Below are 17,487 nucleotides of genomic sequence, written 5' to 3'. Positions count from 1 at the left end.
ACTATTCTTGTACTCAGTTACTGCTGTTAGGCAGTTTTAGGGAGTTGTAGTATTCCTGTGTGGAATATTAGCCTGTGTCAGCTAGGATTTTATAACACTGGTATGAAACCATAACACTTTTGGTTTTGGGTAACATTTTTAATTTTGGGCACTAACGATTCATGCATTCAAGCTTAGGAGGTTAGAACAGAGAATGGATCATTCAAACAAATTGTATTGTATAAAACTGGTGAAACAAATTTTATTGTGTAACGTACACTGGTATGGTAATATAACTTTTCACTTTACTTTACTTTATTTTATACTTTACTACACTTTACTTTACATTACTTTACTTTACTTTAGGAAACAAACTGTACTCATACAAGCCCGCAAGCTGAAGTGGGGGGGGGGGGGGGGGGGGCTGGAGAATCAGTGCAAGTATAAGAATAGATCCCTAACAGAAAACAAACTTGATATCACTAACTTTTAAGTTGTCCTATCTCCTGCAGTTCTACAGAAACCAATAACCTAACACATGTATTTTAGATGACAAAAGAGTTGAATTATGATTTTTCACAATCATTTTTTCTTTGGTAAGCAGTATACACACAGTGTACATTGACAGATAACTGAAATCCTATAGATTTGGTGCACATAACTGTATGCAGAGTTAGATAAACCATTAGGTAAACTGTAGATTTGATGTACATAACTGTATGCAGAGTTAGATAAACCATTAGGTAAACTGTAGATTTGATGTACATAACTGTATGCAGAGTTAGATATACCATTAGGTAAACTGTAGATTTGATGTACATAACTGTATGCAGAGTTAGATATACCATTAGGTAAACTGTAGATTTGATGTACATAACTGTATGCAGAGTTAGATAAACTGTTAGGTAAACTGTAGATTTGATGTACATAACTGTATGCAGAGTTAGATAAACTGTTAGGTAAACTGTAGATTTGATGGACATAACTGTATGCAGAGTTAGATAAACTGTTAGGTAAACTGTAGATTTGATGTACATAACTGTATGCAGAGTTAGATAAACCGTTAGGTAAACTGTAGATTTGATGGACATAACTGTATGCAGAGTTAGATAAACCGTTAGGTAAACTGTAGATTTGATGTACATAACTATGTATGCAGAGTTAGATAAACTGTTAGGTAAACTGTAGATTTGATGGACATAACTGTATGCAGAGTTAGATAAACCGTTAGGTAAACTGTAGATTTGATGTACATAACTGTATGCAGAGTTAGATAAACTGTTAGGTAAACTGTAGATTTGATGTACATAACTGTATGCAGAGTTAGATAAACCGTTAGGTAAACTGTAGATTTGATGTACATAACTGTATGCAGAGTTAGATAAACCGTTAGGTAAACTGTAGATTTGATGTACATAACTGTATGCAGAGTTAGATAAACCGTTAGGTAAACTGTAGATTTGATGTACATAACTGTATGCAGAGTTAGATAAACTGTTAGGTAAACTGTAGATTTGATGGACATAACTGTATGCAGAGTTAGATAAACCGTTAGGTAAACTGTAGATTTGATGTACATAACTGTATGCAGAGTTAGATAAACTGTTAGGTAAACTGTAGATTTGATGTACATAACTATGCAGAGTTAGATAAACCGTTAGGTAAACTGTAGATTTGATGTACATAACTATGCAGAGTTAGATAAACCGTTAGGTAAACTGTAGATTTGATGTACATAACTGTATGCAGAGTTAGATAAACCGTTAGGTAAACTGTAGATTTGATGGACATAACTGTATGCTCTAGTTAGATAAACTGTTAGGTAAACTGTAGATTTGATGTACATAACTGTATGCAGAGTTAGATAAACCGTTAGGTAAACTGTAGATTTGATGTACATAACTGTATGCTCTAGTTAGATAAACTGTTAGGTAAACTGTAGATTTGATGTACATAACTGTATGCAGAGTTAGATAAACCGTTAGGTAAACTTTAGAACAAAGGTCTTAGTTTGGACGTTTACAAAAGAAATGATGTAGTGTAACTGAAGAAAGTAACAAGTACCCTACTAATTGTGTTCAGATAGGTCTCAGTTTTGTTTCAGCTCTTAGACATGGAATCCACTTACTTAAACTATAATATGCACCTTACTTTGGTAAAAGAAAGAAAGACTTGTGTATGTGATTGGAGGTCAAAGGTCACTTGAAGTTTTTAGTACATCTGGTAAGTTTACTATGTGAACATAATGTATTTTGGCTTGACTTATTTTAGCTGATTCAGCTGAAACAGTGTTTGCACCAACATATATCAGTGAGAAAATGGAATCACTTTTACATGTAAGTTCTGAATAACTATAGATAGTAAAGGCAGGTTCATATCAATACATTTGCTTACAAGGTGATGTAACTGCATATGTAAGTATACAATAGTCAAAAATTGTTTACACACCAAACTGTTTTGGTTTTTGGCGAAAATTTTTAGTGTACCAAAATAAATATGTTCACTGTAAATACCAGTTTACAACTACACAAAAAACAGAGACTAGTCTTACCTGTAATATTAGTTTGTTATTTTGTACTTTCTTCTACCTGGCCATCACCATTCTCTCCTATGTCTATGTGAATCCCATTTGTTTTGTCAGCATCATCATCATCATCAGGTTTGTCTTTGGGTGATGATGTATTGTTATTTTTTCTTTTGATACATTTTGTTTCTTTTGGCGTCTTACAGTTTGCTTCATCGGGTGCTGGTGTATCTTCATTGTTAGTAAATGTTTCATTAGTGTTTTGTAGAGCAGCTTCTTTCCTCGTGTCCTCCAGTTCTTTCATACTCATGGAAGGTGTTGGCACAGGGATTGTGGTGTTTAGTTTATCATAATTTGCTGCATAATGCTCGTTTGCGACACTAATTATGTGGTGGTCGAAACGGAAACCCCACTTTACTTCATCTGGTAGGTACGATGTAACTTTTTGTGTGGTCATTCCAGTGGATGGGACGATACCCTCCAAGATGACAATGATTTCAAAATTAGCATGTTTAAGATCAGAGGCAGACATGTCATAGAAAGGGCTATTTTTGTCGATGATATGTTCTATAATTAAAGGCCAGACGAGGAAAATACGATCCAAACCCAAATCATATCCAACATTCAAGTCATACTGGTATAAGGGTATCAATTCACCTTCTTCTGTGGTACGATGTTTGATCAACTTTGCTCGAATGTGTGCTTCAAATAAGTGATTGTGTCTCATGTCAGCAAGATGGAACATCAAGCAAAGTTTGCCATCTCGAAGTGCTATTACTGCATGCTTGCTGAAGACCAATGTCTCAGCTCGGCGTTTAGGTTTTGCAATCTTGGCAAAGACGCAGCCAATCATCACAGCATCAATGACACAACTAAAGACTGATTGCATAACAACAACCAGTATACCAATCCAACATTCATCAGTGATTGATCGAAAACCATACCCAATTGTTGTCTGGGTCTCAACTGAAAATAGAAATGCAGTTGCAAAGTTGTTCACGTTGGAAACACAGGGTTTCCACTCTTCATCGTTGATTTGTTCTGGTGCAAGGTCACCATGTTCTAATGCCACCAACCACCAAATGGCACCAAAAACGACCCAACCAAGCAGATAGACTAAAGTAAACACAGTCAGGTTGTACCTCCATTTGATGTCAACCAATGTTGTAAATATATCAGTCAAGAACCGAAAATGTTGTCGTCTGTAGTTTTGTAGTATAGAGCAATGTCCATTTTTCTCAAACAACCTTTTGCGTTTTTTCCTCCTTCCAGTGATGGGGTCAACCATCTCCAGTAAGTTGTCGGTGCTTCGATCAAACTGACTGTCAGACCTGTTGAAAAACATGGTGGCAGAGGGATGTTGGGCAGTGTTATGGTCGACAAGTTCTAATCTTCGTAACCTCGGAAGGTCTCCGAGATGACAGCTGACCTGAGATGGAATACGCCTTCACAGCTCTACAACCAAGACATTAAAATGCATTAGCATCTCAATGCACGACCTAAAATTGAAAGAACCAACATAGTTTAGAAGAATGCTCTTTACACAAAGAGAAGTGATTTCTCCCTCAAGAGGGCTATTCACCAATATTGAATACAGTCAAACAGTTAAAGTTCTATGTCTGGAAACTTTTTTGTGCGTCACACTCATCGAACTGTTTGTTGATACGTTTTTTTTCTCACTTTTTCAAAAACTAGTATGTGTGACCATACGTCCCAATTTACATGTGATGTTACAACAGTCTGCACACATAATGCTTTTGTTCAGGACCATAATGTCATTGTTCAGAAAGGTGAGGTCAGGTATCCTTTAACAAAAATGACTGCATAGATTAGAAAGATTTATACAAAGGGTGAAAACACATGTCTTGTCATCAATTATTACAAGACATTACTGCTCATCTGTTACCAAATGTAAGACCACAAGCAATTTATCATGTGCATCTATAGGGACTTGGCATATTATCCCCACCTCTAGTTCTAAAAACTTAGTAAATCTCCAGGAAGTTAGGAAGAGACTAGGTAAGAAATATCACATACTGCTAATAGCTCAGGCCACAAATATCAAACAATTTACTTTTGTTTTACACTAAGAATAAAACATGTTTAATGTCTTTCTTATACGTTCTATGCAAACTCAGCTTTGGTAAAATTCTTTTGGCAGTATTACATGGAAGAAGAAATGAAAATAACGCTGATTTTCTGCAAAGTAATATTTCTTGGAAAAGTAATATTCCACATTGTCACCATAAATGGTTTCCCAAGTTTAAAGAACCCTTGTTAAGACAGTTGGGTAATATGCTCAAAGTTTGGATCCTTCAAGTTCAAACATACCAGTAGTCTGGGTTTGAAACTACTTTAACAGTACATTATCAGAATTTATATACAACTCGTAACACTCAAGTAAAACATTTGAGGATTTGTCACACTCATTTATAGCATCCATATCAAATATAAAAGTAGACTGTTTCAATCACTTTAATCATCAGCCCAATATGTCATGTATGTGGTGTCTTTCAATGTAATCAATCTGTAAACAATGTTAGCAGAGCAAAGCAAGTAAATAATGAACACTAGAGTGTCAACATCGATGCCATAAAACATTGTCTTGATATTATTGATACTCACAGTTGAGACAGTTATCATTCACTATAATCAGTCTGCTGTTCATTAGCAGAAAACACTGCTTACAAATTGACTAGAAAGACCACATACTAGGCATATAATTAAAGCAATTGAAAGTGTATAGTTTGACACTTGATATGAATTCTATAAATAAGTGTGACAAAAGTGCTTTACTCCAATGTTAAGGGTTGTAAATCTTATGTACTCTGAATTCTATTAACTTTTACATTTTGAAAACTTTTTCTTGGTACTAAAATATGATGTGGAAATCCACAGTGCACATGAATAATATGAATATAATCATGAGTTACTTCAGATCCAGACTTTAATACTGTTGACTCTTATTACCTTATTTTGTGAATGTTTAACTGAAATCTACTTATTAGAATGAAGAGAAGTTTCTTTAGCCTTTAAAGGCTTTAGAATACAATGCTGTGATTGTCAGATGGCCTACACATTAGAGCTTACTATACACAGTAGTTCTACATAATAAAGGCACCTCTAGTGTCAATATAGTTAGGGACTATTCTAAAGTCATAGGTACTTGGATTCCCAGTCCACCACACTGTGATCTAACCATGCAGCATTATACTTCAACTTACAACATAACAACATTGTCTGTGTCCCTCTGTAACTCCTAGCTACATTTCACACATTCATTTATACCTTTTAACCCCATCAAAGTCTCTGACCCATAACAAGAAAACATGGTTGAAATATGTGCCTGGTAGTCAGGTAGCATTCAATGGATGGTAAATACTAAACATACCTAGCACACCCAACATGACAAGAAACATGATGTTATAAAGGAGAGATATGAAAACCTTTCCATGTCAAAGTATTCAATATGCTGATTTCATACATAAATGTTGACCCATCATTTTAAGTATTTATTTGGACACTATTCCTCACAATTGTTCTGCTAAAGTGGAAACAAGTGCAAGATGTCATTAATTTAAAATACTTTGCATGAACATGGTACAGCTCTACTGGAACTATGCCAGTAACCCAGCCCTAACAGCTCTACAGGGCAGTAACCTTCTCTAGTACATGTATCTTCCCTTTCCACCATGCAGCCAAATTATTTCTTCTTCTTTATAAGTACAGTCAGAATGAGTAAAGTCGTACTGGTTCAAATGAATTATCTGATTTTTGGTGCATACCACCTTTGTTTTTTTATGCATAATTAAGAAAATAATTTATATTGATGAAATACCATAAATTTGAATGGAAAATGATCATATCATGAAGAGGAATAAAGTACACAGATCAACTCATTCAAATATCATTTTGTAATTTCCGATGATTTCTTAGACTGAAACTGTATTGCTGTACATGTATACACTCCTTAATCAGTATATATGAAACAAACCACTTTATACAGGAACAGGATTTCCTTATTCTCAGCCTGTGCCATTCAACATCAAACATAGGATTTTGGCTGTAATTGAGTGATTGCTTGACTAATTAATTGATCGATTGACTGATTGATTGATTGATTGATTGATTGATTGATTGACTGACTGACTGACTGACTGACTGACTGACTTATTAATTGATTGATTGATTGATTGACTGACTGACTGACTGACTGACTGACTGACTGACTGACTAACTGACTTATTAATTGATTGATTGATTGACTGACTGACTGACTGACTGACTGACTGACTGACTGACTGACTTATTAATTGATTGATTGATTGATTGATTGATTGATTGACTGACTGACTGACTGACTGACTGACTGACTGACTGACTGACTGACTGACTTATTAATTGATTGATTGACTGACTGACTGACTGACTGACTGACTGACTGACTGACTAACCTAAACGCTAGTCTAGTTGATTTGGGCTATTACCCACAACTCCTATAGATATATACAATAGCCCAAATCAACTACAAGTCTAGGCTACTGACAGACCCGACAAAGTGATTTATTTAGTACAGGTATATTTGTAGAATGAAAGCAATAAAGTCAACAAACGTACACCATGGCTGAAATCACAGTACCATTACTAGAAGCCAAGAAACCACCTGTTGAATTTTGTAATACTTTAGTCTAGAGGCTTGCCAGGTTCACTGTCACAGGATGCTGTATGTATGGGCTCATACGTACAGTGTTTTCAAGCCTAAAGTCTCTATGCTATAAATACTTGTGCTGACGTGACAATCATATAGAAACAGTCTTAGACTGGACGTGTTACATTGAGCCCTATTTGAACAGGAAAGTGTCTCAGAAAAAATTAGACCTTGCAGTGCTTCATACAAATACTTACCACTGTACTTGAAGTATGCAAATATAACCAAGGATTCCACAGTTTCACCATAATTATCTCAGAATGGTCTATTTTGTATGCTGACTGAATTCTTAAAATGCCTTACAATTCAACTCAATCAAACATGGTGGAAGTCATTCACTTAAGATATGCATCTAGTTTAACTCGCATACTAAGAGTGTTTGTGAACGTTTCTTGTTTTATCACTGTCAGTTTATGAATGGACTTTGACCAGGTTATACAGGAAAGCAGTATAGCTCTGAGAAGTGAAAACTACTTGGTCCTATGAATAATTGATAGCGAGGTCAGCATACATGTATACCACAATATTGTGAATGAAAGTCTACTTGCTTGTATAGGTAGTCATGCATACTGCGAGTCACACCTAGGACTGATCCACTGATGTAAACACACTTCAATATTCAACACATCATGACCTTGCTACTGATGTACCCACACAAAGACCTTGTCATGCCATAAAGACTAATCTCTTGCACAGAAGGAATAGAGTAATGTAACACGATGACAAACCAAAACACTAACACAAACTTTTAAAAAAACATCTACAAGGTTTTGTGTAGTGCCCTAATCATGATACTTTTAACCTTTGTTGGGTTACTACTGGATAGAGTTTGTTCATACAACTCATGTAGACAAATATGCAAGTACAATTCATTTCTGTGTTGAGTAAAACATACATTTTCACCCCACCAATGAAGTACTAACCTGATATGATAGGAAATTTTTCCTACAGCTCTGTGGGGTAATTGTTTCAAATAACTTTCAGAAAGTAAGGTTAAAGTTGTTCATTGTTTTAAAGAGAAATCATATCACCTGTTACCGTTCAGCAGTACTTGGACAACCAGTGCAGCAGACAGAGATGTACTTACAAGGAGTTGCCGTTCCTTATAGGATTCAAACAAAGTTATGGATTCCTTGAAGGTGAAAAGAGCTGTAGGTCCCCATTAGCTAAATACACAAGTGTAACCACTGGTATGTTGCATTGGTGTTTTGTTGGTCCTTCACTTCATAAACACACATAAGCAACCAATGATATGTTACCTTCCTAAGTCTTGTGTACTGGTGATATTGATATTGATAGTTAACACCACTGAGATATATTTGGCAGTTCACACTGTTTGCGAGCAGTTACTTTTTTCTAACACAGCCACAAAAACGTGATGTCACCAATGCAACAAAGACAAGAGTCAATGAAAGGTGAGGTCTGGTAGATATATGACGGCACAAAAATAGACGTTCCTTTTGAAATAGTACAATACCAACACAATGTCATTAAAAGCCATTATTGTTATGTACTTGTGTTGTATGAAGTCACTGTATTCTATTGTATTGATACTTCAGGGCAATGTTTATGCATTTATTGTCACTCTTAGGGGATGTTATCTCAAGGATATAATTATCAGATTTCAACTCAATTAAAGGCAAACTCAGTCATTATAATTAAATTAGGGGTGTTGTGTTCATTATAAATCAATTTCTAAAGAGTAATTATCATAGTTTACATGTTTTTTTTGTCAGTAAATGGTCCAGTGTTTACATGGTTTTTTTGTCAGTAAATGGTCCAGTGACTATGATCATGTCAGTGCACATGTAAACCTACACTCATTCAATCACTCATTAAGTATATATTTTCAAGACTTGCTTATTTGCGTTATTACCTAGCTATGACTAATGACTTGATCCTGTTCCCTGGAAGTAAATATACACAGTCAACAGTCTTTATTTAACAGTGTTGTATAGGTAATGTTAGCATATTTGACTTGTGATAAAGTAGTACTAGATACTTATATAATTAACCTTTGAACACAGTTACTGAAATAGACTAGTCCTCTGCTGTAGACTGCCAAAAGTTTGTGATTCTACCTGCTGTAGTCAAATTGGGTGATAATACTTTAATGTAATGCTTCTTCTAGATAGTTTATTAGTTTTATTATTATTTTCCTTTTATGTTTTGTACCATTAACAACTCCCCAGGGTTTTGTTACATGTACTCAAATAAATGCTAAATGATAATACTTTAATAGCTATAGATTAGATTTGTCAACAACTTGTCAATATTCAGAGAAACCTAGTCTGGATGCCTACATGGTCTCGAACTCCTAGAAAGAGAAATCTCAAAAATTTGATGATAAGAAGGATAGCAGTAGACTAAACCAAATCAAAGCAAGGGTATAATGTAGCTCATAATAATGCACTCATATTTGAGTGACAAGTGACCTATCGGTCAGAATAGCTCTGCTGTTTTTATTTTTTGCATGTAGAAGTTGTTCTGTTGTTCAGCTCTTCCACTATGCAGTTTTGTTTTTAGCAAAGTAATAAAGTGGTTAGTGGTTTTATATGATGAATCACACATACTATAGAGCACACTTCACACAGAAAGTTGGTAAAATATTGCACTTTTACATTATAGTTTTAACTCACTGGGACCAAGTATTGTGATTAAGTACAACACTGAACAAGAAGACTTCAAAACCAAATTTATAAAATATGAAGTAAAAAGTGGTACACTGATTTGGCGCACTTTACTAAATCGCAGTGTGACTATTTTTTTTTTAATACCCACAACTGCCCATACAAAAATCACCAAAAACAGAACAGTGTGTGTATCCTTGGTTTGAACAAATTTGAATAACTATGCATATTTACATATATTTTTTGGACTTTGTTTTTGTGTGTCTACCACCCATCCTATTGTGTTATATCTGCAATATACATGTACACCATTGCTTGGCTGTTGAAGCTTGCTACGAGTATGAGAGTGGTCTTTTTAGTGCAGATTCATATAAAAATGTGCTAAAATACAAAACAATGAAGCAAATTTCAGCTCAATTGGCCCTGTAGTTTTGGCATATGTATATAACTTGTATATCACAGATTTTGTCCTAGGGGAGATTTTAAAACCATTTTACAAAAATTCTCTTTTTACACCTAATTTGCATATTAATAACCCAATCAACTTGTCTTGCACAATATACATCTGTTCATCCCAAGAGACCTACACAACAAATTTCAATTCAATTGGCCCAGTAGTTTTGGAGAAGAAGATTTTTGAAGCATTTTAACCAAAAATGATATTTTTAGACATAATTTGCATAGCAGTGACCCAATCAACTTTTCTTGAGCAAACTTATATTCGCTCATCAAATGACACCTACACACCAAATTTCAGGTCAATTGACCATGCAGTTTTAGAGGAGAAGATGAAAGTAGAAAACTTGATGGATGGATGACAGACGACAACGGAGAATCAACCTAACCCTTAAGCTCCGTACAGCTTTCACTGACAGCAGAGCTAAAAACATCAAGTTTCATTTTATAGTGAACTTGATAGAAATTACAGTCTTTGAGTTATATATTGCATATGACAAGAGATTCAAGACCATGGATAGCATCTAGACTATATATTATACTAGAATATTTTTATAGCAACTCCCCCTTTTTCCCTCCCCTTTTTTCCCCCTCCCCTCTACAGTACAAATACAACATAGTAAAGATCTGTTTGAGTCTAAGTTTTCCAGACAATCAATAAACAAACCCCACATTTATGCCATCTTAAAAGTCTTTCAATAAAATAAGATAAAATAAATCTAAGCCTAGAGGTATAATCTTAAGTTTCCATTTGTACCAATTTAAAACCTCAACAGCACTGCATGATAAGCCAGTGAATGAATAATGGCCAGGATTTATACTAGAAATGAATACTATAGCGACTGGATACAATAGTTGATACACTGTGTGGCACGGAAGCCCCTCTAGTTATGTACTTTGCAGGACTGCAGGTTTAGTTGTATCCACACGACACCGTTAATCCATCATACTTGAAATGTGAACCTTTGCCTCAATTATTAAACAAATATTTCTTTATGTGTGGAGCAGACTAGACTGTCGACAGTTTAGGAGCAGACATGCCCACCATTATCTGTGTGCCTCACTTAGCTAACAGTTTTAGTAAGGGTATAGCTATTTATATCTATGAATTGCTTATTTCATATGTGAAGTTTAAATAGGACCATGTGCACAGTAATTTTAACTTATGAATGTGACTAGTACAATTTAGAGGTTCCTGTTGGATTGAATCTTTTGATTGAAAAAAACAGTCAATTCAAACCAAATTCAATCGCACTCTGAACCTCTTTTCTTCTAAAGCAAGAAATCAGAAACTTACCATAAAACCAAAATGACAATTTGATAGGTACAATAAAATAGTAATAAAGTTACCTTTTTTTTGGAATTTAATTTTGAAGTAGATCTGTAAGATACGACATTTGTACCACGCTATCACTAGCCAGAACTCACAATTTGAAGCAACTACTGTACATGATTCAGATGAAAGCTAGTACAGAGTTGTTTCAAAACGGTATATTCCAAGGTACCTTTATCACTAGTACTAAATACAGTAGATGCAAGTGTCAATTTCTATTCTACTACAACAATATCGATTAACATCATAGATTTGGAATAAAATGTAAACTTACCAAATAGAGAAGACAGGTGTTTTATCCTTTAACATCTTTGGTACACCATTACTGGATGACGGCTATCCACCATTACTGGATGACGGCTATCCATCATTACTGGATGACGGCTCTCCACCATTACTGGATGACGGCTATCCACCATTACTAGATGATGGCTAGTATAACATTTGTTTATGTGCTTCAGGTAGAGTACCAGTATTCTTGCAAAGTTCTTTCAATCAATCAATTGCTATCACCCTTGTCCTTGCCTGCTTGCAAGTGTGTGATGCTTGTCCTTGCCAGCATGCAAGCGGCATATAACTTTATGATGGTTTTTATAATATATTTTGACTTCCCTGTACATTTTGTCATAATTCACATTGTCCTCCTGTTAGGGATGAAATGTGTGGCACATCAAGTTGCTTTCTTCTGCTTAAATCCAGAATTCTTCAAATGTTTTTATATGAGATTACTAAGTTTCAGGTGATTAGAATTCATTTGACTTTTTTTCCAGACATGGCAAGCTTCAGATGATTGATATTGATTGGTTTTCTTTGATTGCATCTTTGCATCTTTATGCTCTCACTTCATTGTTAATACTGATATTACTCATGATGTCGGAAATACCAGTGAATATATGTCAATCTTGTTGGATTTACGTAGCTTGGTGCTGTGCTCTTCTGACAAACCTAAAGTGTCTTAATGACATGGGTATGGTCCAAGACAATCCTGGATGACAAGTTTCTTCTTGATAGTTGATGATGATAATAATGAAAGTTTTTTTTCAGCTCAATTATAGTCGTAAGTGTGAAGATAAAAATTTTACAAATATGATTCAATCCAGCTTTGAGGGTTGGTGTCACAGTCGTTGAGAAATATCACAAGATTGGTTGAATGCTATGTATCCATAAATAACCTATCAATGGCCTAAGTCAGTGTTCAGAATGCAGAGTGAAAGAGTCTTTGATATATGTAGTCCAGTTCCAGTCATCTCAGACTCAAAATATGATATGGTATGTCCCAAGAAGTTCCTTTGAAAACCATGGTTACTAGTAATTATACATAACAGGAATACTAACTGTTCACACTATACAAACATATTTACAAGTATCTCTATTTAATGAAATGTTCAAAATTGCCAGCTTTGGTATAAATAACTTCATTCCTGCAAACCTGAAAAAAAGAAGAAAGAAAGTATACTTTAGAGGATTGAAATAAAATGGAGTAAAGTAACAACAAACTGTGTATGTTAACACTGGTAAAAGACTAAGAACATGAATAACAAATGTGAGTAATATAATAATATCGGTGTGTTTACTGGTTTGAGGCCAATCTTGGGTTAGGATTAAAGTTTGGGTGCCAAAAACAGTTGTCTGGCAAGGTTGGAGAACAAGTTGGTCCTGAACAAAGGAATGATTCTATGTAATCCGTAGACTCCACTCATAAAATAGTAGTAATCCAATACCATGGTATTCAAACATTGGGGTTTAAGGTGACTTGACCACTGAAATTATGACATAATGTGACATGGCTGAAATGAGTGGCTACTCTATTACATATGTCATGTGTAATGATTATTTGTAACCCATGATTCAACAGGAATAGTTTAGTGCTATCCTATCCTTCTTTGAATCCAGGTATGTAAAGGTCCCAAAATAGACAAACTGCTCATATCTCTTGAATCTCAGACCACTAAAAGAATTTCTTTTAGTGGTGAGATTGAATCTTAATAATCTCTCTTTAGAGGGGGTTTATAGAGATGATTTGATACCATGTTGGCATCCTGACTACAACAGAAATCTGATGTTACCTGAGACATACAGTATTGTGTATATTATGTCACACACACACACCCCACCCCCACCGTAAAGACCTTGGTGAAACTTGTCTTTCTCAGAATAACAATGCCTTCACTACTTGGTGATGATAGCATTGGGCGTTTCCCTTGTGTAGTATTATTATTGTTGATGATATACACTGTGTCTATTCACAGAAAAAAGATTGTCACACACACACACTATAATAGTAATTGTTGCATGAAATTCAAGCTATGCATCATTTTTTCTGTATATTATTCCTTTTCCTAATTTATTACATTCTGAAATGAGGATGATATGTACAGTGCGGAAGAACACTGATATCGTAAACACACAACAATCATGATTATTTCAAATATGGAAGCCATGCATTGACATCATCAGTTGCTAGGATACAGCCTTTCTAATTTCTTTTGTTTACTATTGATCCATCAGATGCAATTTGCATAAATTAACAATGTAGAGAGACGCCTGCTAAATAATTCAGACCATGAGATGGATGCCAGAATTGACAGTTAGCCCAAAATAACGCTGACCAGAGGAGACATTGTGTGTTTGTTTCAACCAACTGATCTGTGTTCAAATAGTAAAAACCACTTCCTATTCTGTTATGTAATCTTGTTTTTGTCCTTACTAATTTAGTATGTAATTAGTAAGAGGTATGTGTATGGAGTTAGTCAGTAATATTCAGAGGGTAGGAAAGCTTCCATTTTAATAGTGACAAAACCTATCAATTTCACAAGTTGTGACCATAAATATTGTTTGTGCCAGTTTTGATCAGATGGATTTAATATTTCAATAAAAACAAATTTCCTGAAAAATCACAAATATACTTTTAGTAGTTTATCTTGAAGTCCTCAGAGTTGAAAGTCTTTATCTAAAAATAAACATTACTTTCAGAAAATGTTATATTCAACAGATGAACTGAAAAGTAAACATCATTGACAAAGCAGTATTTAATAACAAAGAAAAGTGTCTTCTCAATGTTTGCTGGCATTAATTTGACAACATTTTAACACTAGAGGGTGCTGTTCTAGAAGCTATGTATATGAGGCTACAAATAATTGCAAATAATAAACATGTTTAGTTCATTTTCAGACTTAAATTTGGAAATTTAAACTATTGAATTTTTTGGCTTGTTGTCATACAGATGATGTAAAAATCTCATATGTGTGCAAAAGTGTAAATAATTTGTAATTAATCTTGTCAGAGAAATACAACAATAACAAACCAAACCAAAACAGTGTTTTGTCGTATTGGAGAAAATCTACCCCAGTTACTCTGGTATGGTCCACCAGAGTTCTCCTACCTGAATTATGGTAGAAAGTATATGGATATCTGTGCAACCTTTAGTGTGTCTACTAGCCGGATATGTGATACTAGGCTCCTACACTCATTCACTTTTAAGTGAATGCAAGTATACCAAAGTCACTGATCCAGTGAGTCGTCAGGCAAAGTTGTACCAGATTTGCCCCATTAATACTGAAGTCCTAAACCTAATAGCTTTATCAGTGCAAGTACTCTAGATGTACTCTAGATGTGCAAGTACTCAAGTACTCTATACTCTTGATGCTACATGTGGTATCAAATCATCTCTTTACCCCATTTATTATATGATATTAGTTCAATGGTTGAATGTGTAATTTCATCATCATTTGTAAATTCAGCTAGACATAAAGAAATATGTTGAGATTGATGCATGGATAGCACTAGGACTTACTGTACTATTGTTATAACCTATTATTAAATACCAGAGATCATTCCATATTCTTGATCCAAAGTGTGATCTTGGATACTTTCTTGAAGTGGTTCTGGTAAACTTAAAGTTGAAACTTATGACAAGTAATTGTTGTGTCTGCATACAACAACCGTACGTGTATATCTAACTCAGACCATCAAACAAATTGTCTCTTTTAAGTAACATATGCACAATGGCATCCAAGTCTGTACTGATGTATAGTAGAATGGCATGTACAACAGTCTGTCTGACACGCTATCCATCAAATTACTTTGCACAATATTATATTTGGTAATAAGATGAGATGAGATAGGATAAGATAAGATAAGATAAGATGAGATGAGATGAGATGAGATGAGATGAGATGAGATTACAACCATACAGAAAATTGATAATTCTATTTGGGTATATAAGTGTAACAAAAATATCAAAAAACACTACAATGATATAGGCGAATGTTATAAGTATATAAGTAAAATAATTTTCTTGATTAAATATTGTTTACATGAGTTTTGATGGATGAGATTTAATGTGAACATAGATATATCTTAGACTGATTTCACATGAAAATAGTATTGGATGTTTATGGCCCTACCAAATATCATGTGAAAGTGGACAAATTGTGTAATATCTATTCAACTTCTGTATTCAAATACTGACTCAAATTTCAAAGTTTTATAACATTTCTTTGGATATGAATACTGATAGATCAAACAACAAAGTAAAGAAGGGAAAGTACTATCAAGGATCATATATGAATGATACTGAATGTACTATATGATGAATGGAGTATCAGCTAGTGACCTCGTTATTGGCTAAATGCTTTCTGATTGGCTGATAGTTCACTTGATTAAGTTATTTAAGAGAAATCGACTTTCACTAAATATTTGTATTCAAATATGATAATATGGTAATATGATAGGAGGGATTCGTGATGAAGTAAGTACAAGAAACTGTTTTCATACTTCTCAGAGTTCTTGAAACTAAGAGGTCAAAGTTCACACAATTCAGGACAATGTTGCTGCAATATCTCACACTGAGCTATTTAGTATGAGGATCTGATGTCCTTAAGTAACATTAAATGGAGATCAAAGGAATACTGTGAAGTAACCTTAAATGGAGATCAAATGAATACTGTAAAGTAACATTAAATGGAGATCGAAGGAATACTGTAAAGTAACATTAAATGGAGATCAAAGGAATACTGTAAAGTAACCTTAAATGGAGATCGAAGGAATACTGTAAAGTAACATTAAATGGAGATCAAAGGAATACTGTAAAGTAACATTAAATGGAGATCGAAGGAATACTGTAAAGTAACTCCTAAATGGGGATCAAAGGAATACTGTAAAGTAACCTCTAAATGGAGATCAAAGGAATACTGTAAAGTGATCCTAAATGGGGATCAACGGGATACTATAGTAACCTCTAAATGGAGATCAAAGGACTAGTACACAAGTTGAATTAAGTACACAATATAACAGTATGATGGCAATGCATATTTCAACCATGCTGCAGGTAGAGCTATTTTGGAGATCATCAAATGAACGTTAGATTACAGGGAGTATGGAACCATGTTACCAACAAACAAATAAATAGATAAATAAATAAACAAACAAACAAACAAACAAACAGGTATGCATGGATAAATGAAATATCATTTTAAACTCATGGATAAAGATGTGTATATGTCTATACTGGCCTGTATACTATTGAAATAATATATTATATGTTTATCGTATAGAATTATATATAAACGTATAGTATATTATTTCAACAGTATACAGGCCCACTGATATGTACATATATTCATGTTTATCCATGAGTTGTAAATGATATTTCATTTACCCATGCATACCTGTTTGTTTGTTTGTTTGTTTGTTTGTTTGTTTGTTTGTTTGTTTGTTTATTTGTAACATGGTTCCTGTGGTTAGATGTGTAGAGTACACTTCTGTACTACTCGTTACAAACCTTTTCAGTGAATAATTAACAGAAGTGCCAGCAACATGGACCACAATGAATATTTCTGTTTAAATGAACATTTAT

At 34.3% G+C, this 17,487-nt stretch overlaps 1 protein-coding gene and 1 pseudogene across 2 annotated transcripts in view; both read right to left on the bottom strand.

The window, feature by feature from the left end:
• Positions 1–2,763, bottom strand: part of LOC144435142 (G protein-activated inward rectifier potassium channel 3-like) — a 44,791-nt gene extending 42,028 nt beyond the window's left edge. Inside the window, exon 1 of the mRNA XM_078123707.1 lies at positions 2,531–2,763. The gene's annotated coding sequence lies outside the window, so the exon portion shown is untranslated. The remainder of the gene's footprint in view (positions 1–2,530) is intronic.
• LOC144435533 (G protein-activated inward rectifier potassium channel 3 pseudogene) lies at positions 2,547–8,382 on the bottom strand (annotated as a pseudogene). The gene is made up of 2 exons (XR_013480894.1): positions 8,243–8,382; positions 2,547–4,002 (listed from the first exon to the last, which is right to left on the bottom strand). The product of XR_013480894.1 is annotated as a G protein-activated inward rectifier potassium channel 3 pseudogene (transcript).
• Positions 8,383–17,487: the final 9,105 nt, after the last annotated feature.

The sequence above is a fragment of the Glandiceps talaboti genome, chromosome 5 (genome assembly GCF_964340395.1).
Source record: "Glandiceps talaboti chromosome 5, keGlaTala1.1, whole genome shotgun sequence".
NCBI lineage: Eukaryota > Metazoa > Hemichordata > Enteropneusta > Spengelidae > Glandiceps > Glandiceps talaboti.
The sequence above is the reverse complement of the archived record's forward strand: the minus strand, read 5'-3'. Positions and strand labels throughout refer to the sequence as shown.